Source organism: Ambystoma mexicanum, chromosome 4p (assembly GCF_040938575.1).
Source record: "Ambystoma mexicanum isolate Mex_15411 chromosome 4p, UKY_AmexF1_1, whole genome shotgun sequence".
Lineage (NCBI taxonomy): Eukaryota > Metazoa > Chordata > Amphibia > Caudata > Ambystomatidae > Ambystoma > Ambystoma mexicanum.
The window spans coordinates 431,433,151-431,450,818 of NC_090927.1; positions in this window are offsets into that span (position 1 = coordinate 431,433,151).

Here is a 17,668-nt window from a genome sequence, read left to right on the forward strand (position 1 = left end):
AACTGATGCTTCGAGCCTTGCCATGGGGGCAGTTCTATCACAAAAGGACCCAGTAACCAATCAGTTGCATCCCGTGGCATTTTGGTCCCGCAAATTCTCGCCTCCTGAAATCAATTACACTATTACTGATAAGGAACTTCTAGCTATCAAGTCCGCCTTTAAGGCTTGGCAGGATTATCTTCTGGGGGCCCGACACACCGTTACTGTGATTACAGATCACCGAAACCTGCAATATTTGAAAACCGCAAAATCTCAATCCTCTAGGCAACTCCGTTGGGCACTATTCTTTGCCGAGTTTGACTTCATAATTACCTATCGACCTGGTACAAAAAATGGTAAAGCTGATGCCCTTTCTCGGATGGGAGTGGAAGAACATTTGATCAATCCTAAACCTGTACCTATCATTCCCGAACAAAGAATTCTAGGTGTAATCGCCACACAATCCATAGAGGAAGTTAAGGATAAAGCCAGGCTACTGGTAACTCCAGCAGACATACAGAATTGGCATCTGCAGGGAAAGGACTTTATGGTGAAGGACAACCTATTATATTTCCAAGAACGGTTATACCTGCCCAGGACAGATTTACAGAAAAAGGTAATCTCTTGTTATCACGATTCTTTAATGGAAGGACATCCCGGTATGACCAAGACCTCGGAAAAGATCAAGCGCTACTTCTGGTGGCCGTCTTGGAAAAAAGATATCAGAGACTTTATAATGTCCTGTGGAGTATGCGCCCAAAACAAGAGTCAAAAGGAAAAACCACCCGGCCTCTTACGCCCTATTGACATCCCGCCTCGCCCTTGGCATACGCTTTCTATGGACTTCATCACCGATCTACCTCCATGCTCCGATACAATACGATCCTAGTAATCGTGGACCTATTCTCCAAGATGGCGCATTTCATTCCACTCAAAGGCTTACCAACAGCAGCAACTCTGGCCCGAGAATTTCTCGAAAACATCGTCCGACTGCACGGTTTTCCTTCAGTTCTAATTTCGGATCGAGGTAGTCAATTTATTTCTCATTTTTGGCGAAGTTGCTGTCGGTCGGCTCAAATTGATGTGAGACTTTCGACCAGCCACCACCCTCAAACCAACGGACAAACCGAGAGGACCAATCAAACTCTGGAACAGTATTTGCGCTGCATGCTACAACAAACTGAAAAAACTTGGAAAGATATCCTTTGGATAGCCGAATATGCCTACAATAACTCTGTCCACTCGGGAACTGGGAAGACCCCGTTTTTTCTTTTATACGGTAGTCACCCTCGAACCTCGGAGTTGGATCCACTCCAAGATCTTGGAACACCAGCAGTAGACCACCTGCATTCTACAATCACCCAAGCCTTTAAGGAAGCCGTTTCTCACCTTCAAAGGGCTAAAGAACAATACAAGAAAGGAGCAGACCAACATCGGAAGGAAGCCCCCCAATATCAAGTAGGAGATCAAGTCTGGTTATCCACCAAATATCTACCTCTAAAAGGACCACGCACATTCAACCCAAGATACCTTGGTCCCTATTCCATCACTACCATAGTAAATCCAGTAGCGGTCAAGTTGGACTTGCCCCCTCACATGAAGATACATCCGGTCTTCCACGTCTCTCTATTAAAACCTGTGCAACCTCAAACCCGACTAACTACATCTCCAAAACCTATTCTAGTTGATGGAGAACTCGAGTTTGAAGTCAAAAGCATCCTGGATTCCAAGATCTCCAAATCTAAACTATTTTACCTGATTGACTGGAAAGGCTACGGTCCCCAAGAAAGATCCTGGGAACCTGCAGAATATGTCCACGCACCTCGTCTAATCAAAAGATTTCATCGAACATTTCCTAACAAGCCCAAACCCCCGGAGAAGCCCGGTTTGGGAGGGGCCTTGAGGGGGGGTGCTGTCATGATCTCTGCTTCCAAAAGATCAGGACTTGCCCGACTCCCTTGGAAGCAGACCCATAACCCCGGTTCCGAGTGCCAGCCTGTCCCAATTGGGACCTTTTGGACCCTGTCCTGGCGCCAGTGGCACCAGGCTCATAAAGATTCCCAGTCCCAGCGCTGGAAGCGCCGGGCTCATAATGCTTGGGTGGACTTACCTGCAGCAGACCATGCTGCTTACTTACCTGCCAGTTGAATCCCTGATCCTCTTCTGTTTGGGACTACTTTTCCTGTTGGGTGGGGCAGGAGCCACTCCCTAGGTTCAGAACACTGGAACTCTTCTGGAAAGCAGGAACTCTTTTCTTACCTAGGCGTGGCTGTGGAAGGAGACACCTAAGCACTACAGGAGGCTATTTAAACCACACCCGGTGGATGAAACTTGCTTTGCGTTATTCTGCATTCCCTGCAGCAGAACGCTCATCGTGTCTTCTGCTTCTGATCCTGGGCCTAAGGGAACAAAGGCTTACCATCCTGGAATCCAGTCTTCAGCAGCACCTGTAAAGACAAAGAAAGAACAGGTTAGCACTACGGTCTTCAGTGGCAGTGCATCTCTTACCTGGTCCATCGGCTGTCACCAACGCCTCGCGCTGCATTCCGGCATCTGAAAGACAAAGGCTTACCTACTCTTCGCATGCTCCGGAGGTTTTCGCACTGCATTCCGGCATCTGAAAGACAAAAGCTTACCAGCTCTTCGCACGCTCCGGAGGCCTTCGGCGCTGCATCCCGCATCTGAAAGACAAAAGAAGGTGCGTTTAAAGACATTGGGCAACTTTATTACTCACGTGCCATTACTCCTTCCCACGCCGAATCCAGTGGGTATTCCAGCACCCTTCAGCTTCTCTAAAGCTCCGAACTTGTACCTGCAAAATAAAAGGGACAGTTAGTGTGCATCGTGAAGCAGGCTACAAGCGCTTACTTACGTGCTTCCAGGCGCTTCTATTCCTCACGCGGGTTCGATCCTCAACTCTCATCAGCCCGCCATCCGCCATCGCCGGAACCCTGCAAAACAAGAGATATCATTACAAAAGACTTTTAAGACATTTGAAGTGCCCAGAACTTACCGTTCGTGCAGTTAACGACGGACAGCAGTCCTCTGAGGTCAAGAGGCCTGCACCCTTACCCAGTGAAGAAACTGGTTACGGCACCCTGCCCCGAGGCAGATGGAGAGCTCGGCGTTCACTTACCTAAGGTCAGGGTGTTAACCTTTGGGGTTCTACAGGAGAAGAGAAAGGGAAGAGGAGAGAGGCACCCAATAACCCCAGTTCATTAATCCCATATTTTCTATATGCAGACATCTTACTCTTCGAGTCAGACATACAGTGCACAGAGGTCCAGCCCAAAGAGCCAACCGTGTGTTACACATCACCTTTGAAGATACGGCATTCCCCCAGTCAAGACCGGTGAGCGTTACACCCGGTGACAGAGCGATCAACCCGGAACCCGGAAAGGTATCCCCTGGCCGGGCTGCTCCGAAGAGTAAAGAACTTACCGGGCGTTTCTTCTTTTCGTCGATGAACGCCTAAAAATGCAAAGGAGGAGTTTGTCAAAACACCTCCTCCCACCGCTCCAAATGACAATGAAGTGCCCGGACCGAAAGGGAATCGCAGTAAAAACAGGAGTCCCAACGGTGATCCGGACACAAACACTATAAACGAAGAGGATGGGGATCTGCCCTCGCGGAGCGTGGGTGACACGATGAACAATCTGGAAAGTCTAGTTTGAACGACATAGCCAGACCAGTACACGATTGCTAGCGAGAGCCAGAGAGGAAAAAAGGAAAATCTTCCGCGGATGCAAGTGCGTCCAGTCCCGAACGAGTGGAGAAAAGGACTGATGGGCGATGCATGGGGCTGAGCCAAGGTGGGCGGGGTTACGGCCACGTGCCGGGCCCCGCTGCAAGAAAGAGAGGAAGGACACATTTTTGAAAAACATTTTTGGATGGTTTTTACAAAGTTCTCTGGTCCCGTCCCACAGGACGGAGAGATGTCCCATAAGTATGGAGGAAAGGGGACAGGATGTAGGAGTATACTCTAGTGTTTCTGTTGGTCTCGAAATCGATACATATTAGCTTGCATGCACACAGAAATATAACATGTTAAACCCACCAAATGTAAAAACATACATATATATAAAATAATACAAATACATTAGGGAATTCATGAATCTCACAAATGAATCTGAAACACGGTTGTTGGGCTCCTTCTTGCAAAATGTACTTTGACTTTTAAACTGACTTTGGCAGGCTTTCAAAAGGCAAGTGAGTGAGTAACTTCGTGATCAGTCAAGATATAGAAAATAGCCATGAGTTTTTATGGTCTGAAAAGTATCGTAGCTTGTAGATGTTATCTCCTGATAGCCTGAGAACATGACAGTAAACCACAGGTAATCCAGTGCCTAAGGCTAGTCAGGAGTTTTAATTGTGCTATGAAGTGGGAGTTTTGTAAATTGGAAATGTTCAATGGAATGGTGACATGGGGAATGAGATAGCATCATTAACTCAAAAATAAATCATTCACCCTGCCTTCCTCAAATTGCAGGGGAGTTACTGGTTACTGTTACTGCTAGTAATGAATTATATTTCAATACCAATGTTTAACCATGGGACGAGATCATGCCCTACTACGGCCGAATACTAAAATGTGTGTTATGAATATGATCTGAAGATAACGATTAAGATAAAACTGGTCAGTGAAAACATAGGAATTGGAAAAAGATGGGATTTCTTTGAAGAGGGATTTGTCCAATCATGTTTGGGCAGTGGATTGCAATTAAATATTTGGCAATGTTTTAACTGTTGCAAAACTGTATAAAAGATCTGAACTCATGTGGTGTGTTGAGACATGGGTTAGTTTGGTCCTGAAACACCATCTAACTGGCACCCAGAAAATTGTCCAATAAATTTGCTCGGCTTCAAATGAGTGAAAGCTTGGGGTATAAAGTAAGGGAGAAATGGGGGGGAAATGGGTTGTTTCTTTGATTTAAGGGGTTTTGGTAAGGGTAGACTTGGAGTGTGTTGATGTGAAATTAGGTGGGTTGACAGGATTGGAAAAGTGGATGTTTTGACAAAGTAATTGAAATATTTCATGTTGTGAGTCCCTTGTATATATTTCAATACCTAGTTCATAATTTGAGGGTTTGAGGGGGTATCTTTACCTGCACACCAAGTGTGAGGCTTGGCATGATACCCTTTAGTTTGCATGCCTGCTTGGCTGGAGCCCTCACCTAAAGGTGGGAAGGTATCCTAGGGAAAGTCCAACCGTAGATACCTTTTTGAAGTAGGCTTTGACATTCTTTTGTCTTTTCCATGCAGGCAAAGTGCCTCACCTCGATTTTCTAGGTTAGTCAAAGTAGTGAATGGCAAACTTGTAGTAGTGAAGGATGTACTAGTAAAAAAGAGAGAAACGGGAGTAGCAGTGCTGTAGTGGAAAGCATTGCACCCCTCCTATGCTCGAGTTGTGGGGATATCCCGGAAATATTGGCTAGCAAGTGTTTTTGAAATAGATGCTGTCTTTTATGTAAAAGTGAGAAGTAGAATTGAAGTAAGTAGCTGAATGAGGTAATTGCTGTATGAACGAGTACAGTGAATGAATGTGAAGTACAACTAAGGAATTGGGTAAGGGTAAAAAGGGAGTTTTCAAATAAAACATTTTTTTTGTGCCGCTGGTTCGGCTCAGTATCAGATTTTTTGTGAGACTATTTTTTGATAACTTTGGTTGGAGTATGGAGACTCTGTTGAATCCTTTGTGCCATGTGTTGCCCCGCTATAAGGAGAACATTTTAAAGTATCATAGAGAATGGTTGCAGGAGAGTAAGGGGAATATGATACTTTTTTGGCGTATTGAGGGAACCTATGATACAGGGTTATTGGAGAACTTGCATATCTTTTTAACTATAAAGTACAGGGGCTCAAATTTAGAGAAGTAGCTAAATATCTTGGAAATATGGAGGATATATGAAAAAGGCGAGAAGGGCAATAATGTTGAAATTGTGGGGGGAGCAACAAAAAAGAAAGCTGCAGGTATTCCTTCTGCACAGCCACCGTATGGGTGCTATCCTTTATTGCCCGCAGAGGGGTACACAGACCCTGAGTTCGTACCATCATTTACCCCAGTTTCAAGTGGTTGCAAGAGGGACACAGATCGCGCCTCTATCAGTTATGATTTCTAAGAACTGGAATTTTGGGGAAAGTAGAAGGATAACTCCTTCAATCGTTAGGGCTACAGAGAGGTTGAAAATGGAGACCGCGAAGGGTATACCTCCCTCCACTGCTAGGTTAGCAGATAGATTAAGGGTGGAGGAGTAAGAAAGAGTGAGGCCGGTAGTCAGAAGAACGGAACAGGATTGAAAATGAGAGAGAAAGAAGAGGTTAGTCCTCTTCTTGCTAGGATAGAGGATAGGCTGCAATGAGTGGTAGATGCGCAAGAACAGGACAAAATGAAGAAAGAGCTAATGCTAGCATAGTAAGAGGTAGTGCAAGGATGCTGCCATGGTTATTGGGGCTGAGCAGGGAGGCGGCAGACTGCACCCTATGGTAGTACTGATCATGCTTGTGTACCTCTAGAAGGGTGAGTGAGTCTAGTAGCCAGAGCAGACAATGAGGAAGGAGAGGAATGGGATGTCGATCAGGGATAGCAGGGTGTAGTCACCCTACCTCCCTCTCCAGTAGCAGTGATAGAAAGCACACCATGGACCCAAAGGATGCACCAGGGAACTCGCATGGATTAAGGAAGTAGTAGGGGAGGGATGGGGGAAGCATTTTTGCAGTCCATTTTTTTAACGTAAAGGTCGATATATGTGCAGTAAAACACTAAATCTGAGCTACAAAGTCTTTTGTGTGAGCGCATTAACCAGATTATCTACAATTAAAATGTGGTAGTAAAACTGAAGCTGAATGACAATACCTCTATTACCATGGTCATCCTCTATAGACCTCAGATAGTCTTACCCTTATTTGAAGAGCAGTTCATCAATTTATTCAACACTATAACTAAATTGAACTCACCTGTACTTGTCATGGGGGACTTCAACAACTGGTTTAATGCTCCACCGGACATCGCCACAAGATCGCTTATCAATGATGTTGATGCAATCTTTTTTTTACAACTGGTCAACTCTCCCACACATAGGGCTGGCCATTTTTTGGACTGGTTATTAGTTTACCATCTCTCCCAGTCCAACATATTAATTACACCTTGTATCTGGTCGGACCATGCACCGCTCACCTTCGACATTATTTTACTGGCTCCTCCTGCCAGACTAGATTCCAACCCCAGAGTGAAGGTTCGCGTGCGCAATATGAAGGTTCTGACACTTGAAAACTTTGCTGCCATTATATCCCAGAAATTTGGCACCTTCGAGGATTTTGATTGTGCTGAGGATCTTGCCTTACACATCCCAAATCACTCACAGACACTACTAATCAACTAGCACCACTGAAGACTTGTCTTATAAAAAACTGAAACAACACTGAAATCCTGGTTCAACAAAGAAGCCCTTGTTATTATGAGAGAAAAGAGCACAGCCAAACACTGTTGGTGTAAATACCCCTCAGCTATAAAGTTAGACAATCATTAACTCGTGGTTAAAAAATACAAGGAGGCGCTGATTAAAGCCAAGTCAGAGGTTTATAATCATAAGATCCTAAAAGCAAAATCTGATTCAAAGGAACTGTTTTCCATTCTTTGGGATTTTAAGAGCAAACCCTCACATTCGTCATTGCCAGTAAAAGATAAGAACTGAAGCAAGTCCATACACAATGCATTCCTACACAAGGTCACTACCCACCAGGCTACTATCCAACGGATAAAAGACACTATGGAAGAAATGGTGTTGGATTTCAAAGAGGCAGAGCCCATTCACACAGTGCCTCCTGTATTCAATTTCACTTTTTGTACCGAAGCATTTATTGTACAAACAATCTCAGAGTTGAAACGCACCTCATGTCAAAGTGATACTTGCCCATCTAGTCTATTCATACAGTGCAGGGATATCCTTGGTCCGTGGGTAACCAAGTTTGCCAATTGCTCTTTCCATGAGGGTAGCGCTCCACTGTTTTTAAAGGAGGCGTGGATCACCCACGGTTATGCTATTTTTGCCGACAGTTTTGGAAAAGGTGGCATATATACAATTCCAAAACTTTCATGAGAGCAAAGAGATCTTATTGTCCTGCCAATCTGGTTTTTGGAAAGGGCATGGCATGGAAACTGCCTTGCTCGACCTGCAAACTAACCTGCTATCCAACATGGATCAAGGCCAACTATCTATCCTAATGCTGCTGGATCTATCCTCAGCATTTGACCTTGTTACTCATGATTTACTTAAAGATAGACTACAGTCTTTTGCTGGGTGCTCTCCAAAAAGCAGTCAGCTGGATTTCTTCCTTCCTGGGACATAGGAATTCCAGGGTGAATGTTGGTGAAGTCTGCTCGGCTGCCTCACCTATTACCTGTTGGTTGCCCCAGGGATTGTGTATTGCCCCACCCTTTTTAACCTCTATTTGATTCCATTTCTAATCCTGTTGGTCAGCCTGGGCGTCCAGGTGGCTAATTATGCTGACGACACGCAGGTGGTTGCTAGATTGTCAGGTTCATATTCTGAGGATGTAGTTCCTACTATGAGACTTAGGTCCCTGCCAGGTGCGTATAAACAGTTCCCTCTCCTGGGTATGTTGATCCCGGTTGCAGAGAGGGTCAAGACCCTAGGAGTGGTCCTGGACTCTGAGCTATCTATGTCCCATCATGTGGCGGCCATTCGCTCATCCTGCAGGCTGATCACAGTCTATTAATAGTAGTCTATTGAGTGGATGCACAAACTCTCTAATAGCAGCCCTACAGGTCACTCAGAACGGTGCAGTGCGGGCTGTTTCAGGCCTTTCCAGGCAGGCCCATTTTACGGTGACACGACGGGGTATACATTGGCTGCCTGTAAAATTGTGTGACGAACATGGCACCTCTGTATCTCACAGCACGCCTCCAACTCCAGGTTTCTTCTCACCCTTTTAGGCCGCAACACTGCATGAGACTGGTCAAACCCAGATTCGGGTTGGTAAAGGCTGGTGGCTGCAGCTTTAGTGTTCAAGGCCCGCATCTGTAGAATCTGCTGCCCCCAAATCTGAGAGCTGTTTAGTTAACTGTTACATTCAAAAAAGAGCTAAAGATGCTTCTTCTCAATCTGCCTCTGGACTAGCGTCTGTTTGCTTGAATTGTTCTTCCTCTGGACCCAGTACTGTTGACTCCTAGTCTGTCTCTGTTATTTCTTTCTCCTGCTATTTTCCAATACTATGTGTTCTAGCTGTCTGTCTATGGTTATACGTGTGCGCGCCCTAAGGTGATGCCTATGGGTATGTGGCGTGCAGGTACAAGAATGTTTAAAAAATAAATAAATAAATTACTCAAAAATATAGTACGGGTTTCCTTTTCCCTGGAAAGAGTGCACCAGGGTTACCAGTTAGCAACAAAGGGCTTTTGTGGGTTTTGGTTATATGTTTTATCCCCAGGCAGGGATATTACCGTAGTGCTCCAGAAAAGGTATTGAATTATCAGAGATTGAATGTGCACAACTAGATGTAATTGGTAGTGCTCCTTCTCTTTGTTGTTTGGCTTTATAGACATAATACATGGCAGTGCTCTGAGGTTTCACACCCTGAAAAAATTGTGATAGTGGAATCATTGACTTCAAACAGAGCAGAAGTACTTGGATTCATCGAGGATAAGGCCTGCTACATCTTAGGCTTAATAAAAACCACAAGTAAAGACCTATTATCTTCAGATAAACCAGAGGACCTAATTAGGCAGTTTGAGCGCTTAATACAAAGGGAAATCAACTATAAGTTACTTGCTACAATCCTGTCTCAATACCACCAAGCACATCAAATTAGCAGAGTTTTGAGGGTCAAATTAGAGCCAAGCCTATGTAAAGAGAATCTGTTGTTTATTAAAAAATGGTGACACATTTTGAACAAATGCGCGCTAGACTTGATCATATTAACTATAGAAGAATTGTTACAACACCTGAGCCATCTAGAGGAGGACATTAACATGATTAAAAACTCTCTGTCAGATAAGATCTTAGAGGATACTAACATCAAATTGGATAATTCTAAGAAAGAACTTGAGTCCAAGAACATTAGAAAACTCTGAAAGGATACTGTAGATTATAAATTGGACATTGTGCACAGCTGGCAGCAATATTATAAGCAAGACTCCATTTTATCCCCACACCCCAAACAACATGGAAACACAAAGGGAGTGCTTCAGAAACAGTGTCCTCTGATATCTGAAGCAGAGAATTGGGAAGTAGGCCCCGGCACAAGTGGACAAACAGAAGAGAGCTGTGTGAGACAAGCGTTTGAAAGACTTGTGACTTTTCAGAGAATAGACAACTAGGCGAGGGAAAAAGATAAAACTCTCAGAGAAAGACAACACAGATCCAGAAGAGTTAGTTATAAATATCTCAGGTTACCAGCTTACCAGGTTTCAGAAAAGTGTACTTCAAAGGAGTTTATCGTGTGTACCCTGATTTACGAGCACCCTTCTTTAAGAGAAAATTGACTTTTTTAAACTCATGAGGAAACTCAAACTGAAGGTCATTTTTGAGTCAGGAAGATCAAGAGCCTGCTGAATTTCTTGAAATTAAACCTAAGAGCTCATTCTACCCCCCAGTCCATAATTTAATATAAACTACCTTTGAAATGAGAGTCTTGGAAGAACTCTTTGAACATAGCAAACAAGTGAATTTGACTAACCGAGAAAGGCAAACTCCGAAGTGCCTGTTAGACAAACAAGGCATTATATTTAAACCAGGAGATAAAGGTGGTGCATTGCTACTGATGGATACAGTGGATAATTTTAGAGAGATGAACAGACAACTAAATGACAGAGAAACATATTGAGAAATCCTGTTCAACCCCACAGAGCAAGTGAGGGCCATGATAAAAGAGATGGTGGAAGAGGCCGAACACAGAGGGTTGAAAACAGACCAAACTAGATAATTTCTAACAGTGCTGTATATGTTGTTGAAGATACACAAGAGACTAAAAGACTTGCCAGGGTGACTGATCATTGCAGCATGGGAAGCCTTTTGGCACCCCTAGCCCAGTACCTAGATAAGGTGATCCACCTTATAAAACAAGAAAGTGTGTGTTATCTCACTTTTTATCAAAACTGGAACAAATATATTTCAAATAAGGGAGGGACATCCTTTTTACAATGGATGTCACTTAATTCTACACTAACATCATATACAAAGCTGGGATAGAAGCCATGTAATGGCTTTTACCATCGACAAACTCCTGTAAAGCAGATGAGGTCATTGTGAACACACTTGTAATCTGGTAGGAACATGACATTAGATGCATGAGGATGTTATGGTAAGGAATATGAGATGATTATTTTTGGAAAATCTATTTCCGGTTATGTAATCTGGTTGACATTGTGAACACTGGTGTATGTTTTGAGCTTTGAGAAGTGAGGTATTATCTGGTTGAGATTGTGAATGGCTCTGTATGCTGGGAGTTTGAAAGAGTTGGGTATCCACCTGGTCTCTTATTGTGAGGACATGTATTTCTCTCCTTGTTCGTAAAATTATTAAGAGATGTTTTATAATAGGCATTATGCTGGGAGCATTGGTACCTCTGTGTCCCTGTGTGTCCCACGGGTTAAAGCTTGACACATTTATGTTGTTGTTGACTTGCTTACCACAACATTAGGCAATGACAGACATTGAACAACTTAATACATAATCCATATGGATTCTGATTGTAGAGGAAAGTGGTGGAAGCATTGCTCACATGGATGCTAGGTGCGTGGAATGGCAGTCTCACTGACAACAAAGCGTTTCCTTGGTGACAGCAGCATCATCCAGATGGCACCGGGCGACTAAATCCACGAGAATGAATGACTTTTGTAGTCAATATGTTTCACTAAGCCTATAAAACACACTAATAGAAATAGTGTCAGATGCCAGGTGTTTAGGGAATAATCATGGGTCCTTATATATAATTTTTTCAAGGCCAACCAGTGTGAAATGACAAGAGATATGTACCATGAGCTACTCTCACTTTGTGCACAGGACGTCCTTAATGCCGACGAAGAAACATGATGCATTCATCGGGGTTCCTAGCATTGTTTACAGTAGTTGTCAATACAAGCTTAAGATGTCCACCACACATGAAGTGCTGCAGCACCTTCCTTTGGGATGTTGCCATAGCAGCATCAGCATCTTATTGCAGACGTGGGGCACCCAAACAGTACTCTGGTTTAACGCCCCAGTGTCCCTGTGCAAAACATACTACAGGTCCTCAAATTGTGAGTATATTTGATGTTGGAGCCGTTTTGGGCTCACCAACTTTATGGAGGTCCACACTCGGTCGGAACTGCACTGATGGCTCTGCTTCTCAATACAGGTTGCTGTACTTGCTGGGCCTGATCTTGTGGACATGAGGACATAAGGAAGAGTTTCCCAAACAATGTAATTGTCGGGTAAGATGGGTCTCAGGCTAAATTGTTACACTCTGCCACAAACATTAGGACATGAAATGGAATGATTTCAATATTTATTTGTATTTAGGTACAAAGGTAACCAAGTGATGTGAATATTAACTAGAGGTTTGTGAGCTGCACGGAATTGAGGATTTACTAATTTATTGTAAATGATTTTGAATAACAAAAAGTGAATTGAAAAATTATTATTATTTTGTGTTGGAGGACATTGTGACATTCTAATTTGCAATACAACATTGACAAAGACAGTGAATTAGCCTCTGAAGAAGGAAACATTGGTATCCGAAATGCATCAGGCACTGATAATTGACATTAACCATGTTGTCCAGCTAACGAGTGGTGGACACACATACTTGGGCCACAGAAATCTAATGTGTGCCATTGTATGTATACAAAAAACACTGTCCAAAATTGTGGAGGTACTAAGAGTTATATACAGTATGGGGTTCCTTTTCCCCAGAAAGAGTGCACCAGGGTTACATCTTGGCAACACCGGGCTTTGTGGGTTTTGGAAGCCCCAGTAGAAATTGTGGTAACTCAATTTCCATTGCTCCAGAATTGTCTGGGAAGTCTGTATGATTCCCCCTGGTCACATTTGGGCAGGAGTAACTTAATGAACACACTCCCTTCGCTCACTGCGGGGGCAGGCAAATAGATGTATGCATTATGTATGCATTATGTATGTCTCAGGAGGATAGCTCAGGGGCAATATGTTGGCCTTGGAAGCAAAACGGCATGGAGCAACACAGGTTTGATCCCCGGGTCTGTGCTTAGAAACCTCTGGGGATTAAGTGTGTTAAAAATAACCAATAATTACAAATTTAAAAAATAATTAATTAGAGAAACACACTGCCGGTGTCATGTTGGCCATAGGCGACATGAAGAACTTATTCATGGCACTAAATGGGAAGTGGTCAAATGAGCTTTGGAAGAGATTGGGGTATCCTGGATTTCAGTTGTATAGAAAAACCCATGAAGGAGCAGCTTTTAATAATTTTAGGGCACAGATATGGGGGGCCTTGCAGATTATTTATCCCTATACCCCTGGTATCAATTTAATTTAAGATAAGATAATGAAATTGGATGCTGATCCTGCCACACACATCCAGTTAATTCATGACATGTGGAGGGCAGAAACAGGAGACGCATGGGACAAGAAGTTGTGATGTTTTACCACATGCTTAAGAAGGGACTCCCTAAAGAAGTCCAACACAATCTAGATAAAGTGGAAGGGATGGAGCCCAACAATTGGGCAGAAATACAAGCACACATCATGCATTTTTGCAAGAGAAGAAAGGTAAAAGAGAGGGAGAATGTAAAGCAGTCAAAAACAGCAGAGGCTAAACTCGTTCAAAAGAAACTGGGAAAGATTTGTTTCAAAGGTACAGTTATTACAAATCCCATGGAAGGACAGCAGGGAAAATTGGGACAACAGGGACACAGTGAACCGGATGTGATGCAGGTTTGGATGGACATGTATGTTCCCAGTATAAGGCCAATGAGAGGGTTTCCGAGGGGCCGGGGAGAATTTCCATGGTGAAGTGGGTAATTTTCTGGTTCGTACAAATGGGCCCTCAGTTTAATGGGCCAATGGGAAAAAGTTGTGTAGGATTATATGGGATTCTTGTTGGTCATGTGGAAGATTGGGATATAAGTCACGGGATTGTCATGAACGGACACAGTTCCTTAATATGGGAGCTAAACAGATTCAGGCCCCAAACCCTGCCATATGCCCCAGTGTCTGTGCAATCGCAGCAGGTACATGTTGAACAGACCCCAGTGACTGGGGCTGCATAGACCTTCAAGATCCCACCGACCATGCCAGCACAAGCATTGTTGCAGACATGGGGTAAGAATCCTGTAGCACAAAGAATAGTTGCACACCACACTTGAACAATTGTTTTTGGGAGGAATCATTTTTCTCTCCCAGGTGCTAATATGTACCAGGAGTAGGACAGTCCACATGGGTCTCTGATGTGTCCAGTCCTGTTCATTACCACCAAGAGGAACCCTGGAGAGGTTTACAGGTATGTTTTCATTTATTTGTGGTTGACACAGGGTTTACTAAGTCTTGTACCAAGGAAGATGAGTTCACTGTGTTAGGCAAAACTAAAGACACACAGGGATTATTTGGGGCTATCCTGCTGTTTCCTTATACTGAAGATCTTTGCATTAAGATGGGTAACCAAATATATAAGTATCTTTGTCGTAGTGTGTGGCTACCCCAGCAAATCTTTTGGGAAGGGACATCCTGAACAAGTTGCAGATGTTGATTGCTTTCACAGAGGAGAGTATAGTATGCTCAACCCGAGGGTCATATCTGGTAACAAAAGTAGTGCATTTTAAGACCTATTGTATTGATGACCTGGTTCGGGGGCTCCTGTGCATGCAGCATTGTTTCTTTATGGTGTGATGGTGTTGTTGAGTTGGGTCCCGGGCAACAGAAATCTGGCCTGACGAGTACCGTTTCAGTTTTAATTTTGGCCTGATGTGCCACACAATGTAATGTCAGGTGTCATTGTTACAATTCTCTTAAAGGCCATTGTAGAAGAGTAGCCAACTGCTCCTGCAGGAAGTCCTGTCCCGCTCCCACCTATATGCTAGAAACCTGAAATTGTGCCATGCGTGTTACCAGCAGTTGTGGCTATTCCGTTTCGAAACCCCTATCAGATGTATTCCCGAAGAGATGACAAACTCATGGAGGAGATCCCCGAAGAAATATGAAAATAAAAGAAAGAGAAGTTGGTGATATCACAAGAAACAAGTGTGACGCATAGAGAAGACTGGCTGATGAAGAGAATGTATTGACCTTATAGAAACTGATGACGAAGAACCAAGTAAACTTTCATGTGCAAATCAAAGATTGCATGTATGAAGAGCACTGTAGAAAAGGCAAGCCATTCAATAACTGTACAGATGCAACAACACAAGTAGACTAAGTGATCAGAAGCTGGCTATAGTAGTGACTAGACTGCAGGCAGAGCCGCCATTATATAGAAGTTGGACATCGGTGTCACAATTTTAGTAAGTACAAACCCATGAGGAGAAGAGCTGAAAGATGTGTCGCAGTAGAGAATTAGCTGGGAGCATGGAAGAACCGAGAAGGGCTGTCTGGCCTTGTGTCAAGACTGAAGGCAGCCAAGACTGATTATCTATTTTTGAAGGTGGAGAACGTGAGCAGCAGAATCATTCCTTGTTAAGGTGCAAAGAAAGAGCACCATGAGTGCCAAGTTAATTAATTCAAGACAATTAGATGCTGCAAAATGGGCCAGATTGCGGTCTCCTGACACGTAAGACAAGGATGGAAATAGAGTTGGGCACGCAGTTCCAGAAATATGATAAGCCTGTGCCCACACTCCCTTACATTCCCAGAGACTAGAATAAATAGCAAGGCCAAGTTCAAAGACAACCTTTATGGCAGATGGCATGGGTGATGAGAGATGTTGGACTAATGGGGTGGGGAAGTCATGTCCACCTTCTGACACCTGGGATATGAGTTTACCTGCTGCTAGCGAGACTAACGTTCCAGAAGGGCATGAGCATGACAACCAATAATAGAGTGCCATGTAATGATGGTCCTTATAGTTTGAGAGCCAATGGTGTACCATGTCTCTAATAACTGATGAAGATGACTTGCACTAGGGGTGGGCATGAGTTGTCCACCTGACTGCAGAGACGCAATCACACCCGAGCGCCTTACAGAAAGTATGTTTGGATGTTCCCCTTGAGCCAACGACAGCAAAATATGATGTCACGTATGATGAGTTTTTGCTATAAAAGTGCTGTTATTTTTATTAAATGTTTCAAAAGAACACTGTGCTGCATCTGTTGATGTCCGTTGTCACTCCCTGTTTTAGACAATTGATAATAAAAACACTAAACAAACTTTGCCATCTTCCTGAGTTGGTTTGATTATTTGGTGTAAAGAGGTACTCTGCATCCCATCTACTACATGGCGTGCTACCCACAAAGGGCCCTAAATTCACCATAGTGATCAAGAAGGACAGGTTGTTTCTCTCAGGCACAGATGAGTGGGGCACAGTTCTGTACATCGATCTGATCTTATCACAAAGGGACGTGTGCAACGAGCTATTGTTAAAAGACACTAAAGACACAGGAAAGATGGTCTTTGAAACTGGGGTGCCTTGCCAGATAGCGATAGAGTAAAGGGAAGTATCACAGTCCATGCTCATCATTAAAAAACCATCGCCATTTTAGAAGGAGGATTTGGGGAAAGTGCCGGACCATTTGTGGACCAGCAATCCTCATGATGTGGAGCTGCTAAAGAGTATTAGTGCATTGAGGATAAAACCCAGTGTGATAGTACCACAGGTTAAGCAGTACGCCACATCTAAGGAAGCATGCAAGGGGATTTATGAAACCATTATGGCGTTGTTAAAGCAAGGCAAAATATAACCTTCGATGTCTCCATGCAATACGGCTATCGACCCTGTGAAGAAAGTGAAGGGGTGCAGTTGGAGGATTGTCCAGGATTTGCACACCCTGAATAATATTGTTGAGATAGAATTTCTGGTGGTACTGAATTCTGCCAGCATTCTCTCTATAATCCCTACTGGGTCGACCCACTTCATGGTAATTGATTTAAAAATGCAGTTTCTCTATTCCCTTACACCCTGATTCTCAGTGCCTCACAGCGTTTATGTCTCGTGGTCAGAGATTCAAGCACACTAGGTTGCCCCAGGAGTACTGTGAACCTTGGAGTGCTTTTAAACAAGGAAATTAAGATGGATTTGGGGAATTTACATGTGTTCAGTAGCGTAATTCAGTAAGTGGACAATCTATTAGTCTGCATCACTTCTTAGCAGCCGTGTTGAGGAGGCTCAATATCGCTCCTCACCCTGCTCCTAGAGAAGGGGTACACAGTTGTCAAACAAAAATTGCAGTAGAATCAGACAGAGGCGGTGTATTTGGGGCAAGTAATATCGCCTGCAGGAAGAAAGGTAATGCCGGACAGAGCCACCGCAGTTCAGAATATGTCTCAGCCAGGCGCAGTGAAACAGATGCAGCAGTTTTTGGGGCTCTGTAACAATTGTAGATCATTGATCTTCAACTACTTTAGTTTTGTGAGGCCCTTACTGCAGGAAGGAGGCACAGAAGGTGAAAGGTCCGATAAAGTGGTCTGAGGAAATGGGAACTTGGTTTCCAGAATTCAAGGCTGTGATCAGCAATGCTCCGGTCTTGGTAACCCCAAATTACAAGAAGCCATTCCTTCTGTTT